Source organism: Stenella coeruleoalba (genome assembly GCF_951394435.1).
Source record: "Stenella coeruleoalba genome assembly, chromosome: 11".
NCBI classification, from domain to species: Eukaryota; Metazoa; Chordata; class Mammalia; order Artiodactyla; family Delphinidae; genus Stenella; species Stenella coeruleoalba.
In genome coordinates this window covers 45849838-45865778 of record NC_137157.1, presented here as the reverse complement: position 1 = coordinate 45865778, position 15941 = coordinate 45849838, and the positions used below count along the sequence as shown (strand labels likewise).

The 15941-nt window shown below is 39.0% G+C and overlaps 1 protein-coding gene across 5 annotated transcripts in view; it reads right to left on the bottom strand.

Moving 5' to 3' along the window:
* The window catches only part of TSPAN8 (tetraspanin 8), a 250353-nt gene that overhangs the window by 104457 nt on the left and 129955 nt on the right, over positions 1–15941 (bottom strand). For all 5 annotated transcript variants that reach the window (XR_013830424.1, XR_013830425.1, XR_013830426.1 and 2 more), the window contains 3 exons: positions 4106–4252; positions 2884–2933; positions 192–268 (listed from right to left, as the gene is read on the bottom strand). The gene's annotated coding sequence lies outside the window, so the exon portion shown is untranslated. The remainder of the gene's footprint in view (positions 1–191; positions 269–2883; positions 2934–4105; positions 4253–15941) is intronic.

The following is a 15941-nucleotide window of genomic DNA, read 5'->3' as shown; positions in this document are numbered from 1 at the left end:
AGAATATTTTAATCAGCCCAAAAAGAAACTTTGTACTCTTTAGCATTTTCTTCCCATTTTCTCCTCAGCCCCTTCAGCCCTAAGCAACCACTAATCTACCTCCTGTCTCTACAGATTTGCATATTCTGGACATTTAATAGAAAGGAAATCATACAACGTGTGGCCTTTTGTGACTGGCTTCTTTCACTCACCTTCATGATTTCAAGGTTCATCTGTGTTGTGGCATGGATCATTCCTTTATCTCTTTCTATTGCCCCCAAATACGGCACTGTATGGATAAAGCACAAATTTGTTTATCCATTCATCACGTGATCAACACTTGGATTGTTTCCATTTTGCCTATCATGGATAATACTGCTATGAACATTTGTAAACACGTTTTTATGTGAACATATGTTTTTATTTTTCTTGGGTATATACCTAGGAACAGAATTGCTGGGTCATATGGTAATCCACGTGTAACCTTTTTGAGGAACTGCCAGACTCTTTTCCAAAGTGGCTGTGTCCTTTTACAATCTCCCTAGCAGTGTAGAGGGTTCCCATTTCTCCACATCCTCGCCCCACACTTGTTATTATTCCTCTTTTTTATAGTAGGATTTGCATTTTGAGAGATGACTACTTTGGTCAACTTCAAGACTTAGAATTATGGTTCAGTTCCCGCAGTAAGAAACTAGATAAGGAGAGAGGGGCTTAGGAAACATTTGAAAGGATTTGTCTTCTGTGCTCTTTCTCCTAGGTACACATACCTTATCCTGCCATCTGGATCCCCAGGAACCTGAAGTGGTGGCACTCCATGAATGCTTACCCTTCTTGGGTTTACCCCACGTTCCAGACTTTTCCTGACCACTCCTTTCTTGACACCCCACAATAAATAACTGGATGCAGAAAGTTTTAAGCCTTTTTCTTTTGACCTATCCATGTCGACCCTGTGGACTTTCTGCTCTGAGAATATTTTGACCCCTGTGTTTGGGAGTTTACATTAAAATTTACATAAAACTTTACATTAAAATTATGCATACATAGATTAAAATACTCATTAAGAAAGTATTTCTGGAGCCATAGTAATTTCTATTAAGCTACTATAATTCCTTGATAAAATTTTTATTCCCAGGCATTAAGATATTTCTAATTTTTTTCCATTTTAATTTTTAATTTACTGAAATTCTTTTCATTGGAATCAATTATTTTCCACATATGGTTTAAATGAAAATGTTATTCAATGTGGTTTTTCTCCTTATTGCTCATATCAAATTTTTACTGATTACAGTTTCTGCAATTGCAGCCTTTCTTTTATAGCCATTATTTGTACCAAATCCAATTGTCTCAGGTCAAATTATTCATACCTAAACTTAGTCAAAAAATGGGATTCTTCTGTCAATTTTTAGGCAATAATAAATTTTAACATGTTGTTGGCAGTTTTATTTAGTGTTGATTACTTCCGCCAAGTCTAATTTTTCCCTGTTTAACGTTTGCATGTTTCAATGTGAGCATCAAGACACGATTCTTCAGATTTTCATCTCTAACAAATTTTATCATGTACAGTTTTCACCACTGTCATTTTCTTTTGTACTGATTATTCCTGCCAATAATATTTAGTAGGAAATGGATAAAGGACTGATAGTTGGAAATTTTTTTCTTTTTAGCTAATTAATGAGAAAACTGTGAGAAGTTTCCCTCCGCTATTTCAAAGTTGTTCTGCTGTCTGGAATTTCTCTGTATTGATGACTTAATTCTTTAACGTATTTCCAGTCAAGTTGGGTATTCTGTACTAACCACTCATGTTGATGGCAGAGCAATGAGCAAATGGTGGGATTATCATATCCTTGGGTCAAACGTCCCTGGATCAGTATAATCCTGGGTCACAAAATTAATCTGTTCAATGTGTTCTATACCTGATTCATCACTGGAATCAGCTGGGGAACTTCTTTTAAACATACACGTTCCTAACCCACCTCTTCCATCCCTATCTGTCCCAAGTCAGCAAAGTCTCACTTTACATGTCTGAGATAGGCTCCCAGCAGCTATTTAATTTTTTTAAATTCCTCTAATGATTCTCATATCTATCCATGGGAGTCTTCTGGGCTAAGCCATACCCAGAAGGGGGCTGTCCACATGAGCCTATGTCAGAATACTTTTATAACTTACCGAAAAAGAGAAAAAGGACATTAAAGAGGAAAAGGAAACTGCTGGTGGTCAAGAAACAGTGGATGGGTGCGCTCACTGAAAGGTCCTGGTAAAGATATAAGAGGCATACAGGCAGTGGTCGTCAATTTGGAGGTCAAGAGAAGGAGATGGAAGTAAAGCAGCACCATTCAGAGTCTAAGTTCTCAAACCTTAGGCACTATTGAGTCTTCCCTCTTTTCTGGTCCTCGTTCTGCTTTGCTTGGCTGGGGGGAGACTTTTAAGGCTGGGCAAGATGGTGCCCTGCTCAGTGACTAAATTGTCGGTAACCTGATAGAGCAGATGTGAATCTCAGTCTACAACTTAAGAGGAAGTCTACAACTGAGAGGAAGTGGTTACGGGAACCAAGAAAGTGAGTTGTGGGGAGAAGGCCATCTGAGAGGACCTGTGGCCTTTAGTTTCTTAAGGTGGGAAAGAAATAGAAGTTCGTTTTCTGTCATTCAACTTATTTTCTATTTTTGAGATGCCCATTCATTGTAGGAAGGAAAATAAGTTCAGTCAGTTCAAGGTTTTCCTTCTCTTACCCCAAGGTGGGTCAAAAGTAGGGTAGTGGACCAGTAGTTTTAGTGCCAATGTGTTTTGAATGGAAGGCTATGTCACCTGCAGAGGCAGATGGATCCACACCCAAAGTTTGGTTCAGATGTTGCTACTGATGCTGCCACACATACACACCAAAATGGTATAAAAATGTTTATTACTTACATAATTGGTGTCTGTGTCTGGGGTGCACAGGAGAGGCTTCTTAAGCAAGTCTGAAATAAAAAAGCAAGGAAATGAGACTGGCCTGGGTTTTTACTGTGGTTAGGGTTTGGGGCTGGGCATGAGAGTCCCCATGCAGCAACGTCTTGTGGTTTGGCTGGTGCCAAAATGGGGAGCACCCGGGCTTTTTTATCAGCTTGTCCAGATGTGGGGCAGAAAGGGAAGAGGAAGAGGTAAGGCTTAGAAGGTGTCGGCAGTCAAATATCAAAATATGAAATCAGATTCTTCATTAGAAGGGCATTTGTCTTTGATTTCACTTGTCCACACAGAAATCTTCTGAAGCAACCAGCATCTTGTCTGATCCTTGGTATTTAAGAATAATTATTATTACAGTTATATTTAATGATTAATTAGAAAGTCCCAGGAACTCTGTGTCTTACACGTACATTTCATTTAATCCTGACTGCAATCTTATGAGACAAGTACTATTATTATCCCAATTACAGATGAGGAAAGTGAGGCACAGAAGTAATGGCATCTGGGACTTCCCTGGCTGTCCAGTGGTTAAGTCTCCGTGCTTCCACTGTGGGGGACGCGGGTTCGGTCCCTCGTTGGGGAACTAAGATCCCGCAAGCCGAGTGGTGTGGGCAAAATAATAATAATAATAAATAAATAAATGTTAAAAAAAAAAAAAAAGAAGATGTAATGGCATCTGCCTGCTGCTGGACTCAGGCTGTCTGGCTTCAGATTCTGTGCTCTAACCTCTGCATCATATCTCTCTTTCTTGTCTTCCTGGTCCCTCTCATCCTACCACTACATGATAAAACTGAGCTGCTTTGGTGCACAGGAAGTTCCAAGAGGCTGTCTCTACCTCTAGAGCTTCCTGCTTCCATGTGAATCTAATCCTGGAAGCAGGGCTCTAATCCCACTCTCCAGAAATGGGTCATCCAGGATCCGGGCAGAAATCAAATGGCACTTTCAAATTGGGTAATTTAAGGAGAACTCATAAAGGAACTGTTTACAAAAATGTGGGAAGAGTTTAGGAAAAGCAACAGAGAAGGGGACAGGGATCCATCACCACCCTACACCCCAGCCTGAATGAATGAGGGGAGGAAGTGGTTACGGGAACCAAGAAAGTGAGTTGTGGGGAGAAGGCCATCTGAGAGGACCTGTGGCCTTTAGTTGAGGAACACAGCTGGGAAGACGAAGGAATAAATATCCTGACCTTACTTTCCTCCTGCTCTCCAGGTCTCTTGCCAATGTCTTCTACTAGTCAAACCCAATGGAAGAATGGAAGGAAAGGAAACTGTCGATGCAGTCCATATGGACAGCCACCCAGGGCACCAGGCAGGATGAAGGATGGGAAGTGGATCTGTGGGGTAAAATGGAAAATGTCCATCATAGGCTTACCGATACCTATGCTTTTATCACTCCTCCTCCCTCTCTTCTCTCCCCAGTCTAGGTAAAAAACAAACAGACAATATATATATATATATATATATATATATATATATATATATATATATATATATATATATATATTCAGGAAGCTGGCAGGAGCAGAAAGGAAGCTCTTTTCTCTCTCTCTCTCAATTTCTCTCTCTCTCTCTCTCCATTTGCTCACCCTCTCCATTTCTTAGAAACCCATTCAACTGCCAATATTAGAGGGTCTGCCATATACTGGCTTAAACGCAAAAAGGTTTACATGGTTCACATAAGTAGTTTTATGACCCAATGAGCCATCGAGAACCCATCTTTCAGCTCTACCATCACTGACATTGTCGCTTTCATCCTCACTCTGGTTGTCTTATGGTTCTAAGATGGCTGTTACTGCTCCAAGCATCACATCGGTACATCTGTGTAGTAGGCAGAAAGAAGGATAAAGGAAAAAGAGGAAGAAAAAGACCCCCCAGAAATGCATCATTTATATCTCATTGGCCAGATTGTGTCATATAACCACCTTGAACCCTTGGACTACAAGAGAATGTGTCCAGCAATTGTCTTTAGTTGGGAGAATTCGAGTTCTCTTCAAAAGGATGGAAAGAAAATAGATTCTGGGTAGGCAGCTATTGGTGCCTGACATACTTAACATTTTATCTATATTAGAAATCTGCTCTGTTCCCATAACTCTTTAGGCCATTGGAAATCAAATCTAGGAAGAGACTTATAGACACTCAGAGAGAGAAAGAGAGAGAGAGGGAGAGGTGGATAAGTAGATGGATAGATAGATAGAGAGATAGATAGAGAGATATAAAATTGAGCACATGACTGCTCAGCTAGTACACATTTCTTAGACCTTCCTGCAGCTAGATGTGAATGTCTGTCCATCTTCTCACCAACTGAATGTGTGTATAAGAGGTATGCGCCCCTGTGTTTAGGCCTTAAGACATAGGACATGTGTTCCTATACAGCTTCTTCCCCTTCCTACAGTCTAAAAGCTACTGCCTGTGACCAGCTTCTGCTATGCTCTAGGGGATAATGGACCAACAAGACGTTATATCTCTAAATGTCTACATGGATCAGAGACATGGCCAAACCTGGACTGTTAAATCCAAGGCTGTTATGAGAAAGAGATAAGAGCTTCTTCGTTCTATAAAGCTACTTCTTTTTGAGGTCTCTGTGTCACAGCCTCAAATACCTTCTGTTCCAAACATGATTCTCCAGGATGGTTACTACCTCATGCAAAGCTGTGCCTGGGTTTATTTGTGATATTTTCCCAGGCTCCCCAGTGCAGAATTCAGATGGGAAGAAAGGGGATTATTCTTGTGGATTAGCAGCCATTCTCTGAGAAGTCTGGATGTTCTCAAGAAGGATGAAGACAAACAGGAGCTAAAGTTATGCATAAGAGGGTCACAGAGGAACAGCTAAAGGAGACCAGGACATAAGAAGGCCACAGTGGAAAATTCTCACAGTCCTTCCTCTAGGTCAGTGGGGAGACTGAGTCTCATTCAACCAAATCTTGATTTGTTCAGTTTTCTAGGTCTATATCACTTGAGGCAATTATAGTCCCAGACTCATTGTTAATGATGCCATCGGGGCTTTTCTTAACATTGTACCTCTTTTTCCTGTCTTCCTGGTAAATTTTGCCTTTGTGATTGAATTTTAATCATTTATCAAGTGAGTGGCTGAAGTATTTAAAATTCTAGAGAGAATATAGCAAATGACTGTAGAGACAAGTATTGACATGAGAATCATTAGAAGGCCTTGGACAATGCCTCTTAGACAAGATCCTGTCCCATCTGGGATTATCCAGGAAAACAAATCCCATCTCCACCCTGAGTCTATAGCGAAGGGAGGTTTGACCTAAATATGTTTGCATAATACTTGTTCATCCTCCTGCTTTATCCAGAGAAACAAAACTATGGCAAGAAAGTTTAAGAATCTCACAGATGGTTATGAAAAGGAGGAGATGAAGAAGGATGTGGTAGTTTGTTACTTTTAGGGTACAGGAAGTCTTGAACTGAAGATCTTGGATAGAAGCTATCCATTTTGAGCAGCCTGCTGCTTTGTCCAAAGATCTTGGAAAAGCTATCACATTCTTGATGTCATCTTCTGGAATATTCCAGGGGATTCTGTTTTGGATCTCCTGTTGATATAGAAGTCTAGGAAATAAATGTATGATAACTTTTTTACTGGAAACAAGGATCCAAGGGTTGATTCCCTAGAGTTTTACTGCAGTGTTTATGGCTAACAACACTTGATATGATCCTTTCCAATGAAGTCTGAGAAGAGTCTTATGCTGTTGTTGTTTCCTGTAATCCAAGACTTGAGGCTGAAGGTCATGCAGGGGTTCCTGTGCTTTATCATTGAGAGAAGCTGCTTGGACCTGTTGATTATGAACTTGAATATGCTGCATTCATTTTCTACAGTATTTGCCATGTTGGACTGTAAAAGGGCAGTCAAGAGAGGGGGTGAGAACCCTATAGGCAATGGGCATCTAGTGACAAGTTCATATGGGGACAGTCTATGAGTTCCTGTTAGACTGGCCCTAATGGCCATGAGAACTAAGGGCAAAGCCTTTGGCCTTGGCAACTCAAGTTCTTCAGATAGCTTTACAAGTCTCAGTTAGTACCTCAATCACTAGATAAATAGGTGGGTATTGCCAAGTGGAAAAAACAAGGTCTAAAAGTTTCTTTGCTACTATCAAAGGAGTTGCTTTATGGCAATGAAAGACTTCTAGAAGCCCAGGAAACACAAAACACATTAGTAAGGACATATTCATAACCACATGAAGTGAGTAACTGAATGAAGTCCGTTTGTAGACAGATTTCCAAAAGGTCCTAAAGGTTTTGGCTTGTCTTTATGCCTCAGCTTTACAATTCTCTCAAGATGGTAGGTTTGACAGATGGGAAATACATCAGAGATGTACTTTGAGATCTTATTGAAATGTCCCTACCAACGTTTATTTTTGATGGTTTTTAAATTTGCCTTTCCACAGTGGGTCACAACACTTTTTGAGAAGATTCATTTCAGCATCTTGGGACAGACCAAGAGATCATCTTGGTGCCACTATAGCTTTCTGCAAGAAGAAAACAATTTGATTTTTTTCAGTACACTTTTTCAGAATCAAATGCTTAATATTGGACTTAACTCAAGACCTGATGCCAATAGTTAGGAGTTAGTTTTGGCTTTGACTCTTGGACTTGCTGGACAGCTTGGAGGTGTTAAAGCAGCTCATTTAGTGTAGTAACCTGCTAAAGCATTACCCTTTGATCCCTGAGTCTGCTTTTTACTGTGGGGCTCAACACTAATATAGCCAATTCCTTTGGCAAAACAAGGCATCTAATAGGACTTTTATGTGACTGCCATGTTTAATTGGAAAACCAGATGCAGTTAAGAAGCCATACTGCTTCCAAGCATATCAAAATCATGAATTACTCCACACACATATTTGTTATATGTATAGATATTTGCTCTCTTATCTCTACCTAACTGGCAGGCTGCAACTGTAAGTGCTGCAATTTCAGCAACTTGTATAGATTTTGCCTCTGGGAAAAGACAATATTCACATAAGTCTGAGTGGGCTGCAATCACACACTAAGCTTGATAGCCTCTTTGTTCAGTTCTCAAATGGGCTCCTTCCAAAAATAGTTCTAAATCTGGGTTGTCTAAAAGAGTTTCGAGGAGATCAGAGTGAGGCAAGGAAAATTCCTGAATACGTGCATGACAGTGGTGAGGTTTTCCTTCTTTTGAGAGAGGGAAAAAGTTGGAGGGCTTTGGGGACTACAGCAATGGATAGAAATATGTGTGAATGAGAAGAGGAGGATTTTGTAGGTCAGTCTAGAAACAGAAAACCATTGAGTGTTTTCAATAAAGAGTAAGATCTGCATGACATGAAGGACCAAAGGTTAAGTGGAGATCTTAAGACTAAGTCAGTAGAAGCCTCAGTTAACTTTGCTGCTGTTGCCACTGAGCACAAACAAAGAGGGTAGGCTTTTGGTGTAGGGTAAAATTAGAGGCTGTTTAAGTGATGGGTGTTTGAAACCCATTGTGCTGTTGAGTTAGAACCCTCACAGCTTGTCTTTGGATCTTTTGTATACAAACAGAAAGAAAGGTCTATGGTAATTGGGGAGTAGAAGCATAGGAGTTTCTGAAAGGCATTTTTAAAGTTACACAAGGCTCTAGGTGAGTCTATCCCAGACAGGGGCTCAGGTACTGGAAAATCAATCTGTACCAACACCAAATGATTCTTCTCTTCTATAGAATTCCAGAAAGATGTGGTCCAACCACGGCACATTTAAGAGTGGCACTGCATTAGCAAAGTAGCTTTCACTCCAACAGATTCATGATATTCATTCAACAGATTCATTACCCAGAAGAGAATGCTGATTAGTGAGAGGAATATCTGAGATTCCTACCACTGAAATGTTTTGGTTACTCCAAGGAAGGAATGATGGAAAGCTGGGTTGATGGTAGAAATGTGTACATCTGGTATCAAAAAAGGAAGATCCTAGATTTTTTTCACGACTGCATGGAAATTTCTTCTTTTTGTTTTAAGGGCAATTTTAGAAAACCAGAGAATCTACTTACTCAAAGAGGAGTCATTGTGTTAGACAAAGTTGGTACTTTGTCACTTTAGAGTCTGTCTTGCAATGAAAGTTAAGGCAAAGCAAGTGTTTTTCAGTGTCCTTTTTCCTTATGATATCCACAGGTATCTTTGTCTAGACTAGCCATAGAGATGTTTTTGTTCCTGGATTTATCTAAGTGCTTAATCTGAAAAGTTATTAAGTTAATCTGTATTTTTCTTTTTTCTGAGCCAAAGTATCTTCAAAGCACTCATCAATCTCTTGTAATTCAGAGGGAAAGCAGTCTACCATCCTATATTCTGTTTTCTAACTAAATCTGTCGCATCAGGTTTAAGACCATCAACAAAGAACGTAGTTAGGGCAGTTGTGATATCTTCATTCCTATTGAGAAAAGAATATTCTAGAATGTGGTAGTTAAGCTGTTTCTGAAATCAGGGATGGATCTATTTTTCTCCCTCCTTACATAACTGGATTTTTCACCAATGAATTTTGACAGGAAATACCTCAGGAATAGCTGCTAAGAGATCTGCTCCTATTTTTATATTTTTTATATTCATTTACAGTTAAAATGTGTCCCTTTTTTTTTTTTTGGTATCATTTTGGTAATCAATCCATCCCGATTTTCAAATGAAGTTCTACCATCTCTGGTTTCCCACAAAGAGATGAACTAACTGATAGAGATCAGGGAAGCCCAGACTCTAAATTCCTAAGACAATGCTTAAAATCTTCAACTATCTTCCATTTTTCCCTAGGAGGAATCAGAAAGTCCCTTGCTACATTATGAAAATCTGATCTTGACCAAGATTTAAAGCTGCAGAATCATCTCCATCTACATTAAAAGATACTATGAGGAGATATTCTCCAGTGAGAGGACTATATTTAGGAATGGGCAGTGGAGGATAGAAAAGGGGGTTGAGAGAAGGTGCAGGAGAAGGAGGGAAGGAGCAGAGCAGGGACAGGAGGAAATTGAGATACAGGGGGCCAGGAGGAAAGCCGATCCAAAGATGGAGCAGAAGTGGAAAAAGAGAGCTTAAGTTTGGATTTTCAGATCCTTCACATTTTTATTAGATTTTCCTAAGGAGTCCTTAAGAGAAGTAATTTTATAACTTTGCTGTCTTTTAGAGGTTTTCTTGTCTTTAAAAGTCTTCTTCATACCAGTTAAAATTTTGTTGACCATTGAATATTTGGAATCTTTGAATCTTTTCATGCTAAGGTGCTATGCAAAGGCATTGTCTTACCCATATCCCAAGTTCCCCAGGGTGGCCTCTGGAGTTCTAAACTACTCCCAAAGCTTCCAATGTTTAGTGCTGTTGGTTCTATGATGTTAAACCTATATTCAAGTGGCCTGAACAAACTAACGAAACCTCCTTGGCACTGTGGCCCCACCATGACTATGAGAACCTCTATTAGTAGAATGAATCAAACCAAGAGATGTAGACCAAAGATAATAAAGCGGAAGAATAAAGGCTCAGGCAGTGCTTCAACACCAAGAGAGCTGGGCACTGGTGTGGTCCATAGAAGGACTTGCTCCTCTATGAAGTGGCCTGGGCTGAGCAGCAAAGGGACCAAACCTGCCTGAATCTCAGCAGCAAAACTGTGGAAGAAATCAACTAGAGAGCCATTAGCATAAGGCTCTGAAGGAAGGCTCCAAAGAAGCATTCTACTTGGAGAAGGACAACGGAAAATTTTGCATGGCTTTAGCAGGAGGGGGTTGGCTGAAGTTCAGCTAGACCTAGCAGGATAAGGGGTTGGCTGAAGTCCAGCTAGTTTTGGAAATGGGAATAGAGGGATTGTTCTTGCGGAATAAGAGTCATTGTTCGGGCAGGCTGGATTTTACTGAGTGAGGTAAAAAGGAAGAATTAGGGGTTAAAGTCACATGTAAGAGGGGATGGGAAGGAACAGCTGTGGGGTGAGAGTGGGGATACAAGGACTTGTAAAGGCCAAAGTGGAAAATTCTCCAGTCTCAATTTGTTTGGGTCTCTTGTATACAAAAGCAGTAAAATTTGTTTTCACGGGGGCCTTCAATGCCTTCATTCAAAGTGATTTCCAACAACGTGACCATGTCAGTGGGGACAATGTCTTGTAGCAGAACTCCCTTGACTAAGTTTCTTTAAGCTTCTGGACTAGGCTGTGGATTGGGGGATTCTGGGAAAATAAGAGGAACATTTCCTTTGATGGCCTCTTCTTTTCACAGAGGATAATTCAGATTTGTCAGGAATTTTGCAGGGTAGGATTCAAATGGAAAAAAGGTAAATCCAATAGATAAATTCCTCCACATCATTGCATATACAGATAAATGAGAAAACCTTTTAGAATTCAGCAGTGTTCTTTTACTCTGTCAAGATCCCAGAATAATGAAACATAATTTTGAGGAAGAGAATTCAAAGTACTTGGATGTTTGCTTATTTTGGTTCAGGGGAATGCTGGCACCCTTAGAAGACTAGCCCTTAAGTATGCGACATTGGAATGGAAGTCAAGTAGGAAAAAGCATTGGTTCTTCTTACATAAACTTCAGCTGAATATAACTTTCTCATGACATTTCAGCCTTTTTTTCCCCTCCCATCTTGGATAGAAATAAGTGAAAAGATAGAACCAAAAGAAGGGACAATATTAAAGAGATTTTCCAGATGTTTTAAAACCCTGGAAAGCATTCAATTCTGGTTTGATGTGGGGTATAAGTTAGTCCACTTATTTTTTTTCTCTGGATCATACAGCTGGTTCTGAACTGAATGTTCATCTGTGCCCTTGTGAACAAGTTCCACCACAGTCAGAGGTGAAAATATTGGAGAGGCTTCCACAAATCTGAATCACTGAAGGGAAATCGTGTTACTTTTGTCCTCCTCTTCATGATTAAAAAAATTGTAATAAAAGCATTGTTTTTGCCATAATTTCAAAGGAGGTCATAACATTGATGGATCTTGCCAGAAGTGGATCATTTAAGTAACTATTTATTCCAACTTTGCCACAGATGTAGAGTAACATGCTGTAGGTGTTACTTGCCTGTACTTGAGTCTCATGAAATATAAAACCCCGTTCATTATTAAAGTTGTCTTGTTTGAGGTTTATTTGAACTTGTTTTTTCAATGTGCATGGAATGTATAAAAATTTACTTTGTCCAAACCATTCATTTAATTGCTTTTGACTGCTTGGTGAGCGAACCATATACCAGGCGTTGACAGTGTTTTGTGCTAAGAAAGTGTAATTCTGAAATAGCAGAAAACCAAGGATACTGTTGTCATAGTTTAATATAAAACCCATCAGGGCCAGGACACTGATGTTCATTATTTCATTCATGTATCCCTGAAAAGTCTTAATGATGAATCATGTTGGTTCTTTCAGAATATGTATTTTCTTCTCTTCCATTTGGCGTTCAACTACTACATTCTGCTAAAGGCAGTGTTTAGAACATTTTTCAATTATTTCAAGAACATATACTGTAGATATTCTATAATTTTTAGTGCTATGCTTTAAAATTTTTCGGAGAAAGATAACTTTTTTCCTGTACCTAAAAGGAAGGGTCTGCTTAAGGAAATTCAATTTAATAAGCTTATGTCAAGTAAAGTGACTGACATTGTGGTAAATCCTATAAATATACATTTTTTCAAAGATAAGATTTGTACATTTGCCTGTGAGTACAGGGATATTTAGAAAAAAGATATACAAGAAATTAGAAAACAAAATAAAACTTTACAAGTGTTTCAAATTAGGGGTTCAGGTAAGTCTTTGGGTAAAATTGTTACATAAGTAAATTTTGTCTTCCTTTGCTCTCCTTATCCTTCTTAATGCTATTTTCTCTCAGCTGTGTATGCACTTTTTCAATCAGATGTATAAACTAATTCACACTAGAGTAATTTTGATTGAAATCTCTAAATATTTGTTCGACATCTCCCCATGGATCAAACTCTGTACTTGGGACTACAGGCGTTCTTTCTTTGATCTTCAGACTGTCTCCTAAAGCATCAGTATTACCTGTGACCCTGATAGAAATGCAGAATCTCAGACCAACTAAATTGAAACCTGCATTTTAACATAATCTCCAAGTGATTTGTAAACACATTAAAATTTGAGACAGTGGTCTAGAGCAAATGTTCTCAAACTTTAGCTTAATCACATTCATCTGGGTGGCTTGTTATGAGGTCTACATTTGAAGAACCTCTGGTTTAGAGGATATAAAAGAAATCCTTGCCTTTAAGCATTTTATAACATAGCTGGGAAGCAAATTGATCATGCATTGAATAATTAGAGAACAGCTGAGTGCTAATCTATGTGATTTTGAGTTTAATGCAGTGGAGTTTTGAGAAGGGAAAGATTAATGTGGAGTTGAGTTGTCAGGAAAAGTTCCATTGCCTGGGAAAGGTGGTAACACTGATGAAATTGAGAAAGGCAGAAAGTATGGCCAATTTGTAAGACAAGATGATATGTTTCATCACAGATATACTGAGCTAGAGGGACTGATGGACCAAAAGAAAGTTCATATCACTGACACTTGGAAATGCATGATTTTAGTGCAGCTCAAGCTAAGGATCAAAAGACCATTTGCATTGTGAGGGTAGGAACCTTCCCTTATTCTTCCATCCCCAGTGCTCGTGGTATACCTGACACACAGGAGGTGTTCAGTAGCTTTTTGCTGACTTAATGAATAAATGAATATAGATTTAGATTCCCTAAAGCCATGACCCTTCACAAATTTTCCCACTTAGATGCATTTAGTCTTTGAAAGAAGACAACAGGAATAACCAAAAAGCTTAAGCCAAAACTATAAATCTTTTTTTTTTTTTTTTTTTTTTTTTTTTTTGCGGTGTGCAGGCCTCTCACTGTTGTGGCCTCTCCCGTTGCGGAGCACAGGCTCCGGACGCTCAGGCTCAGCAGCCATGGCTCACAGGCCCAGCCGCTCCGCGGCATGTGGTATCTTCCCGGACTGGGGCACGAACCCGCGTCCCCTGAATCAGCAGGCAGACTCTCAACCACTGCGCCACCAGGGAAGCCCCAAAACTATAAATCTTTAATAGTATATTTTCCAGCCCTGAGGAAACCAGAAGAAAAATATTTTTGGTGGGAAACATTGAACTTCCTACATTACCTATGAATAAGGCTATTATATAGGGAACTCTATATACATTCATTCTATTTTTGTAAATGTTTGTCATGTGTTTTGCTAGGAGAAAACTTGTTAGCAATCTTAAACACTCTCAGAAAAGTTTTAAAATTAATTTGAACCTTATGATTTTCCCATTATCATTACTGGAAAGCATTGGGTGTTACTGCCTGCAAAATCTCGTCCGAGCCAAGAAAAACCTGCGTATTGTGAGAAGTCTTATAGAGAGAAATGTAGTTTCTAGCCAATTCTTCTATAACCATCCATCACATCTCTTGATTTCCAGTCTGTCTCCTTATATAAACAAGATTGAATTTGCTTTACTGCTACCAGGCACAACTGAAGTTGGTGTCAGGGTTGGTATGTTCCATCGCTGTTAAACTAGTTCTTTGATCTTAAGGTAATATTTACTGACTTGGGGAGCTTGGGACGTGATGTGACATTACATCCGGGTCATTCAACATGACTAAAAAATGATTAAATATGTGATCCAGCTTTCAACAGAGTAGAAAAGGGGATAGAAGAAAGAGAGAATCATAGCACCCTCTCCCCCACTGAAGCATGTTGGATGAATTGCACATACAAAGAGATAGCTTTTATGTTGAGTTTTAATCAAACGTATCATGCTTTATTATTTTATAAGCATGCTGTAGTATATAAAATACTTATGGAACAAATCAGTTAAACTTAAACCTCTTTGTAGGTGTTTCTGACTTGGTAAACAGCTTTCCCCTTTACTCTGTTATGATGTATGATGTCATACTTACATACAGCTGTCATACTTACAAACACATACCATATATTTCACCCATACATAGAAATGACTAGCCCACCCATGCCCTACCTTCTGAACCAGAATCCCCCTCAACTATTGCTTTGGAGCCATTATGAAAAAAAAATCTGTGGCTTTTAAATACCTTATGGGAAAAAGTGGAGAAAAAAATTAAATAAAACCAGCTTAGGGAAGCTGACCCTAACTGTTTTCCTCATTGGAATGACATTAATCCTAGATTCATTCAGGTTAGAAAATCACCTTCTTTTTAAACTGTAAATACCATTTTGAAGGTTACTATTTTCCAATTACATTTTAGAATGATTTGCTTGACCCAGCTGCTTTCCTCTTAATCATGGGTTGAGTGAACTGGGCTCAGGATTGGGGATAAAGGAAGGCAGATAACCATGGCATATGGAGCCATTGGTGGGGGGGAAAGGGATCAAATATTAATAGCATGTTGCAGTGGAGCACTGAGGGTAACATAGAAGTACTAAGGAATGAGACTAGATGGCAGGAAAGGACTATAGAAAGCAAGGTGAGGCAATGTCAAAATTAAATTTCATGTGCTTCAAAATTTTGTTTTGCTAATCCAAAATTAGGAAGAGAAACTGTTTTGTCCTTCTTCACATATCCCAAAGATCCTTTCTCTTGGGATCCAGAATTCTGGTTAGTATTGATTAATAAAAAGGGTTTTTGTCTTGCCTGTCTTTGGTTAGTAACCTTTTAAGTACACAAACAATCATTTCGAGTTTCTGTTTCTTGACAACACGCCTGTTTCCTACCTCAACTACCTTAAGTGCAAAAAGCTCTGTCTCCACAGTATTTACAGTTCAATTATGAAATCATATACATAAAGGTAGGAAAGATAATTGTTTGGATGCAAACACAAACTTAGAAACTTCAAACCATCAATGACATTATCACGATTCTGATTACAAAGTTGCTGAGAATAGATTGTATCATGAGTTTTCCATCACTTCCCAAAAGGTCACCAGAATAGTGTGCTGTTTTCAGTCTAAGCACTGAAATAACATAAAGAAGCAAAATTCCAAGAAAGATTAAAATCAGTTGCATTGCTAAATTAAAAACTAATTCAACAGGAGCCAATTGCACATGAGACAAGGTTCCTCCCCACCACTCCACCCTACCCCAACCCCTGAAACAT